At 36.5% G+C, this 12,585-nt stretch overlaps 18 non-coding genes across 18 annotated transcripts; all 18 read right to left on the reverse strand.

The window, feature by feature from the left end:
• Positions 1-394: 394 nt before the first annotated feature.
• Trnas-aga lies at positions 395-475 on the reverse strand. Its single transcript has one exon. It is a non-coding gene; the product is annotated as a tRNA-Ser (tRNA).
• A 405-nt stretch (positions 476-880) lies between these two features.
• On the reverse strand, positions 881-953 carry Trnat-agu. Its single transcript has one exon. It is a non-coding gene; the product is annotated as a tRNA-Thr (tRNA).
• A 771-nt stretch (positions 954-1,724) lies between these two features.
• On the reverse strand, positions 1,725-1,805 carry Trnas-aga. The gene has a single exon. It is a non-coding gene; the product is annotated as a tRNA-Ser (tRNA).
• Positions 1,806-3,054: 1,249 nt separating this feature from the next.
• Positions 3,055-3,135, reverse strand: Trnas-aga. Its single transcript has one exon. It is a non-coding gene; the product is annotated as a tRNA-Ser (tRNA).
• A 406-nt stretch (positions 3,136-3,541) lies between these two features.
• Positions 3,542-3,614, reverse strand: Trnat-agu. The gene has a single exon. It is a non-coding gene; the product is annotated as a tRNA-Thr (tRNA).
• A 749-nt stretch (positions 3,615-4,363) lies between these two features.
• Trnas-aga lies at positions 4,364-4,445 on the reverse strand. The gene has a single exon. It is a non-coding gene; the product is annotated as a tRNA-Ser (tRNA).
• A 407-nt stretch (positions 4,446-4,852) lies between these two features.
• On the reverse strand, positions 4,853-4,925 carry Trnat-agu. The gene has a single exon. It is a non-coding gene; the product is annotated as a tRNA-Thr (tRNA).
• A 766-nt stretch (positions 4,926-5,691) lies between these two features.
• Trnas-aga lies at positions 5,692-5,773 on the reverse strand. The gene has a single exon. It is a non-coding gene; the product is annotated as a tRNA-Ser (tRNA).
• Positions 5,774-6,180: 407 nt separating this feature from the next.
• Positions 6,181-6,253, reverse strand: Trnat-agu. The gene has a single exon. It is a non-coding gene; the product is annotated as a tRNA-Thr (tRNA).
• A 745-nt stretch (positions 6,254-6,998) lies between these two features.
• Trnas-aga lies at positions 6,999-7,080 on the reverse strand. The gene has a single exon. It is a non-coding gene; the product is annotated as a tRNA-Ser (tRNA).
• A 407-nt stretch (positions 7,081-7,487) lies between these two features.
• On the reverse strand, positions 7,488-7,560 carry Trnat-agu. The gene has a single exon. It is a non-coding gene; the product is annotated as a tRNA-Thr (tRNA).
• Positions 7,561-8,328: 768 nt separating this feature from the next.
• On the reverse strand, positions 8,329-8,409 carry Trnas-aga. Its single transcript has one exon. It is a non-coding gene; the product is annotated as a tRNA-Ser (tRNA).
• A 403-nt stretch (positions 8,410-8,812) lies between these two features.
• On the reverse strand, positions 8,813-8,885 carry Trnat-agu. Its single transcript has one exon. It is a non-coding gene; the product is annotated as a tRNA-Thr (tRNA).
• A 766-nt stretch (positions 8,886-9,651) lies between these two features.
• On the reverse strand, positions 9,652-9,732 carry Trnas-aga. Its single transcript has one exon. It is a non-coding gene; the product is annotated as a tRNA-Ser (tRNA).
• A 401-nt stretch (positions 9,733-10,133) lies between these two features.
• Positions 10,134-10,206, reverse strand: Trnat-agu. The gene has a single exon. It is a non-coding gene; the product is annotated as a tRNA-Thr (tRNA).
• Positions 10,207-10,949: 743 nt separating this feature from the next.
• On the reverse strand, positions 10,950-11,031 carry Trnas-aga. Its single transcript has one exon. It is a non-coding gene; the product is annotated as a tRNA-Ser (tRNA).
• A 406-nt stretch (positions 11,032-11,437) lies between these two features.
• Positions 11,438-11,510, reverse strand: Trnat-agu. The gene has a single exon. It is a non-coding gene; the product is annotated as a tRNA-Thr (tRNA).
• Positions 11,511-12,276: 766 nt separating this feature from the next.
• On the reverse strand, positions 12,277-12,358 carry Trnas-aga. The gene has a single exon. It is a non-coding gene; the product is annotated as a tRNA-Ser (tRNA).
• Between the last annotated feature and the right edge of the window lie 227 nt (positions 12,359-12,585).

The following is a 12,585-nucleotide window of genomic DNA, read 5'->3' on the forward strand; positions in this document are numbered from 1 at the left end:
ATATATCAAAAAAAAGTGAGGTTATAAAGAATAGAGATCCTGAATAGAGGTCTCTGTAACAATGGGGGATTTCGTTGAAGACCAATCAGCAGGTTTGTTTAAATATTCGGTAACGGGATCAAAATGCGCAAATTTTGACTAGTTTAGGTAAAAAAGATACAACATTATAAATTCTATGGATGAAGAATTAAAACTTTAGATCAATTAGTTTTATTTGCTGCCTGCATGAAAAACGCAAACAAATATGTCTATTAGTTTGACACGAAATTCCACCTCTTTTCCACCTGTGAAACCACTCACACAGTTCACTGCAACGAAAGTAATTATCAAAACTGAGTCATTTACATACAAAATAAATGCTGAGTTTTATGAAATATTGGGGGAACCCAAAATTCGTAGTCGGCAGGATTTGAACCTGCGCGGAATATCCCAACAGATTTCTAGTCTGTCGCCTTAACCACTCGGCCACGACTACATACTGCATGATGGGTTGCTTCTTTGGCATTCGTATTGGAACTTAACCAGTTATATTACGTCTTGGGCACAATAATATCTTATGACTCTGGACTTCGTAGTCCTGCCTAGCTTTTCAGTTTATGTGCTAACCGTATTTAGGATTTGTGAAATAGTAATTAAGAAATAAATTAAATTCTCGTGCAAGTCACGCTGATGATTGGCGGAAGATCGGTTTATCATAATTTAGTAGGAAAGGCTCAGATTCCTTCATTATCGACGTTAAGTTGTTATTTGAAATATCTTCTCTAATGTATCGTATATTAATGCTTTTTGTTGCTTTCAAATTAGAATTTATATAAAATGAGCTAGCTGTAGAAGAAAGTTCATTATACACTAGATCCTGGTTTAAGTGGAAATTGTCAAGAGCCTCTTCAGAGATTCGAACTCTGGACCCCTGGTTTACTAGACCAGTGCTCTTACCACTGAGCTAAGGAGGCAGACGTGAAAAATGCTGGTTCACATAGCTGATATAATTACATTGATAAAAAATCCTCAAACTATATTTTTATATGGCTGTTAATTCCATTAAGTCGCGTGCGAGAAAAAAAAAATGTTCGACTGCGAGAAAAAAAAATGTTCGACAGCATAATTTTTAGAACACAAAATCCATTGAAGCGCCGGGAAGAGGACAACAAGGCTTGCACGGGAATCGAACCCATGACCTTTCGCACCCGATACGAAAATCATACCTCCAGACCAGCAAGCCACGCCTGGACGAAATGGTTTATCAACTTTCAGTATTTAAAAAAAATTCCGTGATCGGGTTAAATGAAAAACTAAAATTTCCGCTAACTGTTTCACTAAAAATATCCCATATATCAAAAAAAAGTGAGATTATAAAGAATAGAGATCCTGAATAGAGGTCTCTGTAACAATGGGGGATTTCGTTGAAGACCAATCAGCAGGTTTGTTTAAATATTCGGTAACGGGATCAAAATGCGCAAATTTTGACTAGTTTAGGTAAAAAAGATACAACATTATAAATTCTATGGATGAAGAATTAAAACTTTAGATCAATTAGTTTTATTTGCTGTGCCTGCATGAAAAACGCAAACAAATATGTCTATTAGTTTGACACGAAATTCCACCTCTTTTCCACCTGTGAAACCACTCACACAGTTCACTGCAACGAAAGTAATTATCAAAACTGAGTCATTTACATACAAAATAAATGCTGAGTTTTATGAATATTGGGGGAACCCAAAATTCGTAGTCGGCAGGATTTGAACCTGCGCGGAATATCCCAACAGATTTCTAGTCTGTCGCCTTAACCACTCGGCCACGACTACATACTGCATGATGGGTTGCTTCTTTGGCATTCGTATTGGAACTTAACCAGTTATATTACGTCTTGGGCACAATAATATCTTATGACTCTGGACTTCGTAGTCCTGCCTAGCTTTTCAGTTTATGTGCTAACCGTATTTAGGATTTGTGAAATAGTAATATTAAGAAATAAATTAAATTCTCGTGCAAGTCACGCTGATGATTGGCGGAAGATCAGTTTATCATAATTTAGTAGGAAAGGCTCAGATTCCTTCATTATCGACGTTAAGTTGTTATTTGAAATATCTTCTCTAATGTATCGTATATTAATGCTTTTTGTTGCTTTCAAATTAGAATTTATATAAAATGAGCTAGCTGTAGAAGAAAGTTCATTATACACTAGATCCTGGTTTAAGTGGAAATTGTCAAGAGCCTCTTCAGAGATTCGAACTCTGGCCCCTGGTTTACTAGACCAGTGCTCTTACCACTGAGCTAAGGAGGCAGACGTGAAAAATGCTGGTTCACATAGCTGATATAATTACATTGATAAAAAATCCTCAAACTATATTTTTATATGGCTGTTAATTCCATTAAGTCGCGTGCGAGAAAAAAAAATGTTCGACTGCGAGAAAAAAAAATGTTCGACAGCATAATTTTTAGAACACAAAATCCATTGAAGCGCCGGGAAGAGGACAACAAGGCTTGCACGGGAATCGAACCCATGACCTTTCGCACCCGATACGAAAATCATACCTCCAGACCAGCAAGCCACGCCTGGACGAAATAGTTTATCAACTTTCAGTATTTAAAAAAAATTCCGTGATCGGGTTAAATGAAAAACTAAAATTTCCGCTAACTGTTTCACTAAAAATATCCCATATATCAAAAAAAAGTGAGGTTATAAAGAATAGAGATCCTGAATAGAGGTCTCTGTAACAATGGGGGATTTCGTTGAAGACCAATCAGCAGGTTTGTTTAAATATTCGGTAACGGGATCAAAATGCGCAAATTTTGACTAGTTTAGGTAAAAAAGATACAACATTATAATTCTATGGATGAAGAATTAAAACTTTAGATCAATTAGTTTTATTTGCTGTGCCTGCATGAAAAACGCAAACAAATATGTCTATTAGTTTGACACGAAATTCCACCTCTTTTCCACCTGTGAAACCACTCACACAGTTCACTGCAACGAAAGTAATTATCAAAACTGAGTCATTTACATACAAAATAAATGCTGAGTTTTATGAAATATTGGGGGAACCCAAAATTCGTAGTCGGCAGGATTTGAACCTGCGCGGAATATCCCAACAGATTTCTAGTCTGTCGCCTTAACCACTCGGCCACGACTACATACTGCATGATGGGTTGCTTCTTTGGCATTCGTATTGGAACTTAACCAGTTATATTACGTCTTGGGCACAATAATATCTATGACTCTGGACTTCGTAGTCCTGCCTAGCTTTTCAGTTTATGTGCTAACCGTATTTAGGATTTGTGAAATAGTAATATTAAGAAATAAATTAAATTCTCGTGCAAGTCACGCTGATGATTGGCGGAAGATCAGTTTATCATAATTTAGTAGGAAAGGCTCAGATTCCTTCATTATCGACGTTAAGTTGTTATTTGAAATATCTTCTCTAATGTATCGTATATTAATGCTTTTTGTTGCTTTCAAATTAGAATTTATATAAAATGAGCTAGCTGTAGAAGAAAGTTCATTATACACTAGATCCTGGTTTAAGTGGAAATTGTCAAGAGCCTCTTCAGAGATTCGAACTCTGGACCCCTGGTTTACTAGACCAGTGCTCTTACCACTGAGCTAAGGAGGCAGACGTGAAAAATGCTGGTTCACATTGCTGATATAATTACATTGATGAAAAATCCTCAAACTATATTTTTATATGGCTGTTAATTCCATTAAGTCGCGTGCGAGAAAAAAAAAATGTTCGACAGCATAATTTTTAGAACACAAAATCCATTGAAGCGCCGGGAAGAGGACAACAAGGCTTGCACGGGAATCGAACCCATGACCTTTCGCACCCAATACGAAAATCATACCTCCAGACCAGCAAGCCACGCCTGGACGAAAAAGTTTATAAATTTTCAGTATTTAAAAAAAATCCCGTTATCGGGTTAAATGAAAAACTAAAATTTCGGCTAACTGGTTCACTAAAAATATCCCATATATCAAAAAAAAGTGAGGTTATAAAGAATAGAGATCCTGAATAGAGGTCTCTGTAACAATGGGGGATTTCGTTGAAGACCAATCAGCAGGTTTGTTTAAATATTCGGTAACGGGATCAAAATGCGCAAATTTTGACTAGTTCAGGTAAAAAAGATACAACATTATAAATTCTATGGATGAAGAATTAAAACTTTAGATCAATTAGTTTTATTTGCTTTGCCTCCATGAAAAACGCAAACAAATATGTGTATTAGTTTGAAACGAAATTCCACCTCTTTTCCACCTGTGAAACCACTCACACAGTTCACTGCAACGAAAGTAATTATCAAAACTGAGTCATTTACATACAAAATAAATGCTGAGTTTTATGAAATATTGGGGGAACCCAAAATTCGTAGTCGGCAGGATTTGAACCTGCGCGGGAATATCCCAACAGATTTCTAGTCTGTCGCCTTAACCACTCGGCCACGACTACGTACTGCATGATGGGTTGCTTCTTTGGCATTCGTATTGGAACTTAACCAGTTATATTACGTCTTGGGCACAATAAAATCTAGTGACTCTGGACTTCGTAGTCCTGCCTAGCTTTTCAGTTTATGTGCTAACCGTATTTAGGATTTGTGAAATAGTAAATTTAAGAAATAAATAAAAGTCTCGTGCAAGTCACGGTGATAATTGGCAGAAGATCGGTTTATCATAATTTAGTAGGAAAGGCTCAGATTCCTTCATTATCGACGTTAAGTTGTTATTTGAAATATCTTCTCTAATGTATCGTATATTAATGCTTTTTGTTGCTTTCAAATTAGAATTTATATAAAATGAGCTAGCTGTAGAAGAAAGTTCATTATACACTAGATCCTGGTTTAAGTGGAAATTGTCAAGAGCCTCTTCAGAGATTCGAACTCTGGACCCCTGGTTTACTAGACCAGTGCTCTTACCACTGAGCTAAGGAGGCAGACGTGAAAAATGCTGGTTCACATAGCTGATATAATTACATTGATAAAAATCCTCAAACTATATTTTTATATGGCTGTTAATTCCATTAAGTCGCGTGCGAGAAAAAAAATGTTCGACTGCGAGAAAAAAAAATGTTCGACAGCATAATTTTTAGAACACAAAATCCATTGAAGCGCCGGGAAGAGGACAACAAGGCTTGCACGGGAATCGAACCCATGACCTTTCGCACCCGATACGAAAATCATACCTCCAGACCAGCAAGCCACGCCTGGACGAAATAGTTTATCAACTTTCAGTATTTAAAAAAAATTCCGTGATCGGGTTAAATGAAAAACTAAAATTTCGCTAACTGTTTCACTAAAAATATCCATATATCAAAAAAAGTGAGGTTATAAAGAATAGAGATCCTGAATAGAGGTCTCTGTAACAATGGGGGATTTCGTTGAAGACCAATCAGCAGGTTTGTTTAAATATTCGGTAACGGGATCAAAATGCGCAAATTTTGACTAGTTTAGGTAAAAAAGATACAACATTATAAATTCTATGGATGAAGAATTAAAACTTTAGATCAATTAGTTTTATTTGCTGTGCCTGCATGAAAAACGCAAACAAATATGTCTATTAGTTTGACACGAAATTCCACCTCTTTTCCACCTGTGAAACCACTCACACAGTTCACTGCAACGAAAGTAATTATCAAAACTGAGTCATTTACATACAAAATAAATGCTGAGTTTTATGAAATATTGGGGGAACCCAAAATTCGTAGTCGGCAGGATTTGAACCTGCGCGGGAATATCCCAACAGATTTCTAGTCTGTCGCCTTAACCACTCGGCCACGACTACGTACTGCATGATGGGTTGCTTCTTTGGCATTCGTATTGGAACTTAACCAGTTATATTACGTCTTGGGCACAATAAAATCTAGTGACTCTGGACTTCGTAGTCCTGCCTAGCTTTTCAGTTTATGTGCTAACCGTATTTAGGATTTGTGAAATAGTAAATTTAAGAAATAAATAAAAGTCTCGTGCAAGTCACGGTGATAATTGGCAGAAGATCGGTTTATCATAATTTAGTAGGAAAGGCTCAGATTCCTTCATTATCGACGTTAAGTTGTTATTTGAAATATCTTCTCTAATGTATCGTATATTAATGCTTTTTGTTGCTTTCAAATTAGAATTTATATAAAATGAGCTAGCTGTAGAAGAAAGTTCATTATACACTAGATCCTGGTTTAAGTGGAAATTGTCAAGAGCCTCTTCAGAGATTCGAACTCTGGACCCCTGGTTTACTAGACCAGTGCTCTTACCACTGAGCTAAGGAGGCAGACGTGAAAAATGCTGGTTCACATTGCTGATATAATTACATTGATGAAAAATCCTCAAACTATATTTTTATATGGCTGTTAATTCCATTAAGTCGCGTGCGAGAAAAAAAAATGTTCGACAGCATAATTTTTAGAACACAAAATCCATTGAAGCGCCGGGAAGAGGACAACAAGGCTTGCACGGGAATCGAACCCATGACCTTTCGCACCCGATACGAAAATCATACCTCCAGACCAGCAAGCCACGCCTGGACGAAATAGTTTATCAACTTTCAGTATTTAAAAAAAATTCCGTGATCGGGTTAAATGAAAAACTAAAATTTCGCTAACTGTTTCACTAAAAATATCCATATATCAAAAAAAGTGAGGTTATAAAGAATAGAGATCCTGAATAGAGGTCTCTGTAACAATGGGGGATTTCGTTGAAGACCAATCAGCAGGTTTGTTTAAATATTCGGTAACGGGATCAAAATGCGCAAATTTTGACTAGTTTAGGTAAAAAAGATACAACATTATAAATTCTATGGATGAAGAATTAAAACTTTAGATCAATTAGTTTTATTTGCTGTGCCTGCATGAAAAACGCAAACAAATATGTCTATTAGTTTGACACGAAATTCCACCTCTTTTCCACCTGTGAAACCACTCACACAGTTCACTGCAACGAAAGTAATTATCAAAACTGAGTCATTTACATACAAAATAAATGCTGAGTTTTATGAAATATTGGGGGAACCCAAAATTCGTAGTCGGCAGGATTTGAACCTGCGCGGGAATATCCCAACAGATTTCTAGTCTGTCGCCTTAACCACTCGGCCACGACTACGTACTGCATGATGGGTTGCTTCTTTGGCATTCGTATTGGAACTTAACCAGTTATATTACGTCTTGGGCACAATAAAATCTAGTGACTCTGGACTTCGTAGTCCTGCCTAGCTTTTCAGTTTATGTGCTAACCGTATTTAGGATTTGTGAAATAGTAAATTTAAGAAATAAATAAAAGTCTCGTGCAAGTCACGGTGATAATTGGCAGAAGATCGGTTTATCATAATTTAGTAGGAAAGGCTCAGATTCCTTCATTATCGACGTTAAGTTGTTATTTGAAATATCTTCTCTAATGTATCGTATATTAATGCTTTTTGTTGCTTTCAAATTAGAATTTATATAAAATGAGCTAGCTGTAGAAGAAAGTTCATTATACACTAGATCCTGGTTTAAGTGGAAATTGTCAAGAGCCTCTTCAGAGATTCGAACTCTGGACCCCTGGTTTACTAGACCAGTGCTCTTACCACTGAGCTAAGGAGGCAGACGTGAAAAATGCTGGTTCACATAGCTGATATAATTACATTGATAAAAAATCCTCAAACTATATTTTTATATGGCTGTTAATTCCATTAAGTCGCGTGCGAGAAAAAAAAATGTTCGACTGCGAGAAAAAAAAATGTTCGACAGCATAATTTTTAGAACACAAAATCCATTGAAGCGCCGGGAAGAGGACAACAAGGCTTGCACGGGAATCGAACCCATGACCTTTCGCACCCGATACGAAAATCATACCTCCAGACCAGCAAGCCACGCCTGGACGAAATGTTTATCAACTTTCAGTATTTAAAAAAAATTCCGTGATCGGGTTAAATGAAAAACTAAAATTTCCGCTAACTGTTTCACTAAAAATATCCCATATATCAAAAAAAGTGAGGTTATAAAGAATAGAGATCCTGAATAGAGGTCTCTGTAACAATGGGGGATTTCGTTGAAGACCAATCAGCAGGTTTGTTTAAATATTCGGTAACGGGATCAAAATGCGCAAATTTTGACTAGTTTAGGTAAAAAAGATACAACATTATAAATTCTATGGATGAAGAATTAAAACTTTAGATCAATTAGTTTTATTTGCTGTGCCTGCATGAAAAACGCAAACAAATATGTCTATTAGTTTGACACGAAATTCCACCTCTTTTCCACCTGTGAAACCACTCACACAGTTCACTGCAACGAAAGTAATTATCAAAACTGAGTCATTTACATACAAAATAAATGCTGAGTTTTATGAATATTGGGGGAACCCAAAATTCGTAGTCGGCAGGATTTGAACCTGCGCGGAATATCCCAACAGATTTCTAGTCTGTCGCCTTAACCACTCGGCCACGACTACATACTGCATGATGGGTTGCTTCTTTGGCATTCGTATTGGAACTTAACCAGTTATATTACGTCTTGGGCACAATAATCTTATGACTCTGGACTTCGTAGTCCTGCCTAGCTTTTCAGTTTATGTGCTAACCGTATTTAGGATTTGTGAAATAGTAAATTAAGAAATAAATTAAATTCTCGTGCAAGTCACGCTGATGATTGGCGAAGATCGGTTTATCATAATTTAGTAGGAAAGGCTCAGATTCCTTCATTATCGACGTTAAGTTGTTATTTGAAATATCTTCTCTAATGTATCGTATATTAATGCTTTTTGTTGCTTTCAAATTAGAATTTATATAAAATGAGCTAGCTGTAGAAGAAAGTTCATTATACACTAGATCCTGGTTTAAGTGGAAATTGTCAAGAGCCTCTTCAGAGATTCGAACTCTGGACCCCTGGTTTACTAGACCAGTGCTCTTACCACTGAGCTAAGGAGGCAGACGTGAAAAATGCTGGTTCACATAGCTGATATAATTACATTGATAAAAATCCTCAAACTATATTTTTATATGGCTGTTAATTCCATTAAGTCGCGTGCGAGAAAAAAAAATGTTCGACTGCGAGAAAAAAAATGTTCGACAGCATAATTTTTAGAACACAAAATCCATTGAAGCGCCGGGAAGAGGACAACAAGGCTTGCACGGGAATCGAACCCATGACCTTTCGCACCCGATACGAAAATCATACCTCCAGACCAGCAAGCCACGCCTGGACGAAATAGTTTATCAACTTTCAGTATTTAAAAAAAATTCCGTGATCGGGTTAAATGAAAAACTAAAATTTCGCTAACTGTTTCACTAAAAATATCCATATATCAAAAAAAGTGAGGTTATAAAGAATAGAGATCCTGAATAGAGGTCTCTGTAACAATGGGGGATTTCGTTGAAGACCAATCAGCAGGTTTGTTTAAATATTCGGTAACGGGATCAAAATGCGCAAATTTTGACTAGTTTAGGTAAAAAAGATACAACATTATAAATTCTATGGATGAAGAATTAAAACTTTAGATCAATTAGTTTTATTTGCTGTGCCTGCATGAAAAACGCAAACAAATATGTCTATTAGTTTGACACGAAATTCCACCTCTTTTCCACCTGTGAAACCACTCACACAGTTCACTGCAACGAAAGTAATTATCAAAACTGAGTCATTTACATACAAAATAAATGCTGAGTTTTATGAAATATTGGGGGAACCCAAAATTCGTAGTCGGCAGGATTTGAACCTGCGCGGAATATCCCAACAGATTTCTAGTCTGTCGCCTTAACCACTCGGCCACGACTACGTACTGCATGATGGGTTGCTTCTTTGGCATTCGTATTGGAACTTAACCAGTTATATTACGTCTTGGGCACAATAAATCTATGACTCTGGACTTCGTAGTCCTGCCTAGCTTTTCAGTTTATGTGCTAACCGTATTTAGGATTTGTGAAATAGTAAATTAAGAAATAAATAAATCTCGTGCAAGTCACGGTGATAATTGGCAGAAGATCGTTTATCATAATTTAGTAGGAAAGGCTCAGATTCCTTCATTATCGACGTTAAGTTGTTATTTGAAATATCTTCTCTAATGTATCGTATATTAATGCTTTTTGTTGCTTTCAAATTAGAATTTATATAAAATGAGCTAGCTGTAGAAGAAAGTTCATTATACACTAGATCCTGGTTTAAGTGGAAATTGTCAAGAGCCTCTTCAGAGATTCGAACTCTGGACCCCTGGTTTACTAGACCAGTGCTCTTACCACTGAGCTAAGGAGGCAGACGTGAAAAATGCTGGTTCACATTGCTGATATAATTACATTGATAAAAATCCTCAAACTATATTTTATATGGCTGTTAATTCCATTAAGTCGCGTGCGAGAAAAAAAAATGTTCGACAGCATAATTTTTAGAACAAAAATCCATTGAAGCGCCGGGAAGAGGACAACAAGGCTTGCACGGGAATCGAACCCATGACCTTTTGCACCCGATACGAAAATCATACCTCCAGACCAGCAAGCCACGCCTGGACGAAATAGTTTATCAACTTTCAGTATTTAAAAAAAATTCCGTGATCGGGTTAAATGAAAAACTAAAATTTTCGCTAACTGTTTCACTAAAAATATCCATATATCAAAAAAAGTGAGGTTATAAAGAATAGAGATCCTGAATAGAGGTCTCTGTAACAATGGGGGATTTCGTTGAAGACCAATCAGCAGGTTTGTTTAAATATTCGGTAACGGGATCAAAATGCGCAAATTTTGACTAGTTCAGGTAAAAAAGATACAACATTATAAATTCTATGGATGAAGAATTAAAACTTTAGATCAATTAGTTTTATTTGCTTTGCCTCCATGAAAAACGCAAACAAATATGTGTATTAGTTTGACACGAAATTCCACCTCTTTTCCACCTGTGAAACCACTCACACAGTTCACTGCAACGAAAGTAATTATCAAAACTGAGTCATTTACATACAAAATAAATGCTGAGTTTTATGAAATATTGGGGGAACCCAAAATTCGTAGTCGGCAGGATTTGAACCTGCGCGGGAATATCCCAACAGATTTCTAGTCTGTCGCCTTAACCACTCGGCCACGACTACGTACTGCATGATGGGTTGCTTCTTTGGCATTCGTATTGGAACTTAACCAGTTATATTACGTCTTGGGCACAATAAATCTAGTGACTCTGGACTTCGTAGTCCTGCCTAGCTTTTCAGTTTATGTGCTAACCGTATTTAGGATTTGTGAAATAGTAAATTTAAGAAATAAATAAAAGTCTCGTGCAAGTCACGGTGATAATTGGCAGAAGATCGGTTTATCATAATTTAGTAGGAAAGGCTCAGATTCCTTCATTATCGACGTTAAGTTGTTATTTGAAATATCTTCTCTAATGTATCGTATATTAATGCTTTTTGTTGCTTTCAAATTAGAATTTATATAAAATGAGCTAGCTGTAGAAGAAAGTTCATTATACACTAGATCCTGGTTTAAGTGGAAATTGTCAAGAGCCTCTTCAGAGATTCGAACTCTGGACCCCTGGTTTACTAGACCAGTGCTCTTACCACTGAGCTAAGGAGGCAGACGTGAAAAATGCTGGTTCACATAGCTGATATAATTACATTGATAAAAATCCTCAAACTATATTTTTATATGGCTGTTAATTCCATTAAGTCGCGTGCGAGAAAAAAAAAATGTTCGACTGCGAGAAAAAAAAATGTTCGACAGCATAATTTTAGAACACAAAATCCATTGAAGCGCCGGGAAGAGGACAACAAGGCTTGCACGGGAATCGAACCCATGACCTTTCGCACCCGATACGAAAATCATACCTCCAGACCAGCAAGCCACGCCTGGACGAAATAGTTTATCAACTTTCAGTATTTAAAAAAAATTCCGTGATCGGGTTAAATGAAAAACTAAAATTTCGCTAACTGTTTCACTAAAAATATCCATATATCAAAAAAAGTGAGGTTATAAAGAATAGAGATCCTGAATAGAGGTCTCTGTAACAATGGGGGATTTCGTTGAAGACCAATCAGCAGGTTTGTTTAAATATTCGGTAACGGGATCAAAATGCGCAAATTTTGACTAGTTTAGGTAAAAAAGATACAACATTATAAATTCTATGGATGAAGAATTAAAACTTTAGATCAATTAGTTTTATTTGCTGTGCCTGCATGAAAAACGCAAACAAATATGTCTATTAGTTTGACACGAAATTCCACCTCTTTTCCACCTGTGAAACCACTCACACAGTTCACTGCAACGAAAGTAATTATCAAAACTGAGTCATTTACATACAAAATAAATGCTGAGTTTTATGAAATATTGGGGAACCCAAAATTCGTAGTCGGCAGGATTTGAACCTGCGCGGGAATATCCCAACAGATTTCTAGTCTGTCGCCTTAACCACTCGGCCACGACTACGTACTGCATGATGGGTTGCTTCTTTGGCATTCGTATTGGAACTTAACCAGTTATATTACGTCTTGGGCACAATAAAATCTAGTGACTCTGGACTTCGTAGTCCTGCCTAGCTTTTCAGTTTATGTGCTAACCGTATTTAGGATTTGTGAAATAGTAAATTTAAGAAATAAATAAAAGTCTCGTGCAAGTCACGGTGATAATTGGCAGAAGATCGGTTTATCATAATT

This window comes from Dendronephthya gigantea, unplaced genomic scaffold (genome assembly GCF_004324835.1).
Source record: "Dendronephthya gigantea isolate DGI-Jeju-01 unplaced genomic scaffold, DenGig_1.0 000234F, whole genome shotgun sequence".
Taxonomy (NCBI): Eukaryota; Metazoa; Cnidaria; class Anthozoa; order Malacalcyonacea; family Nephtheidae; genus Dendronephthya; species Dendronephthya gigantea.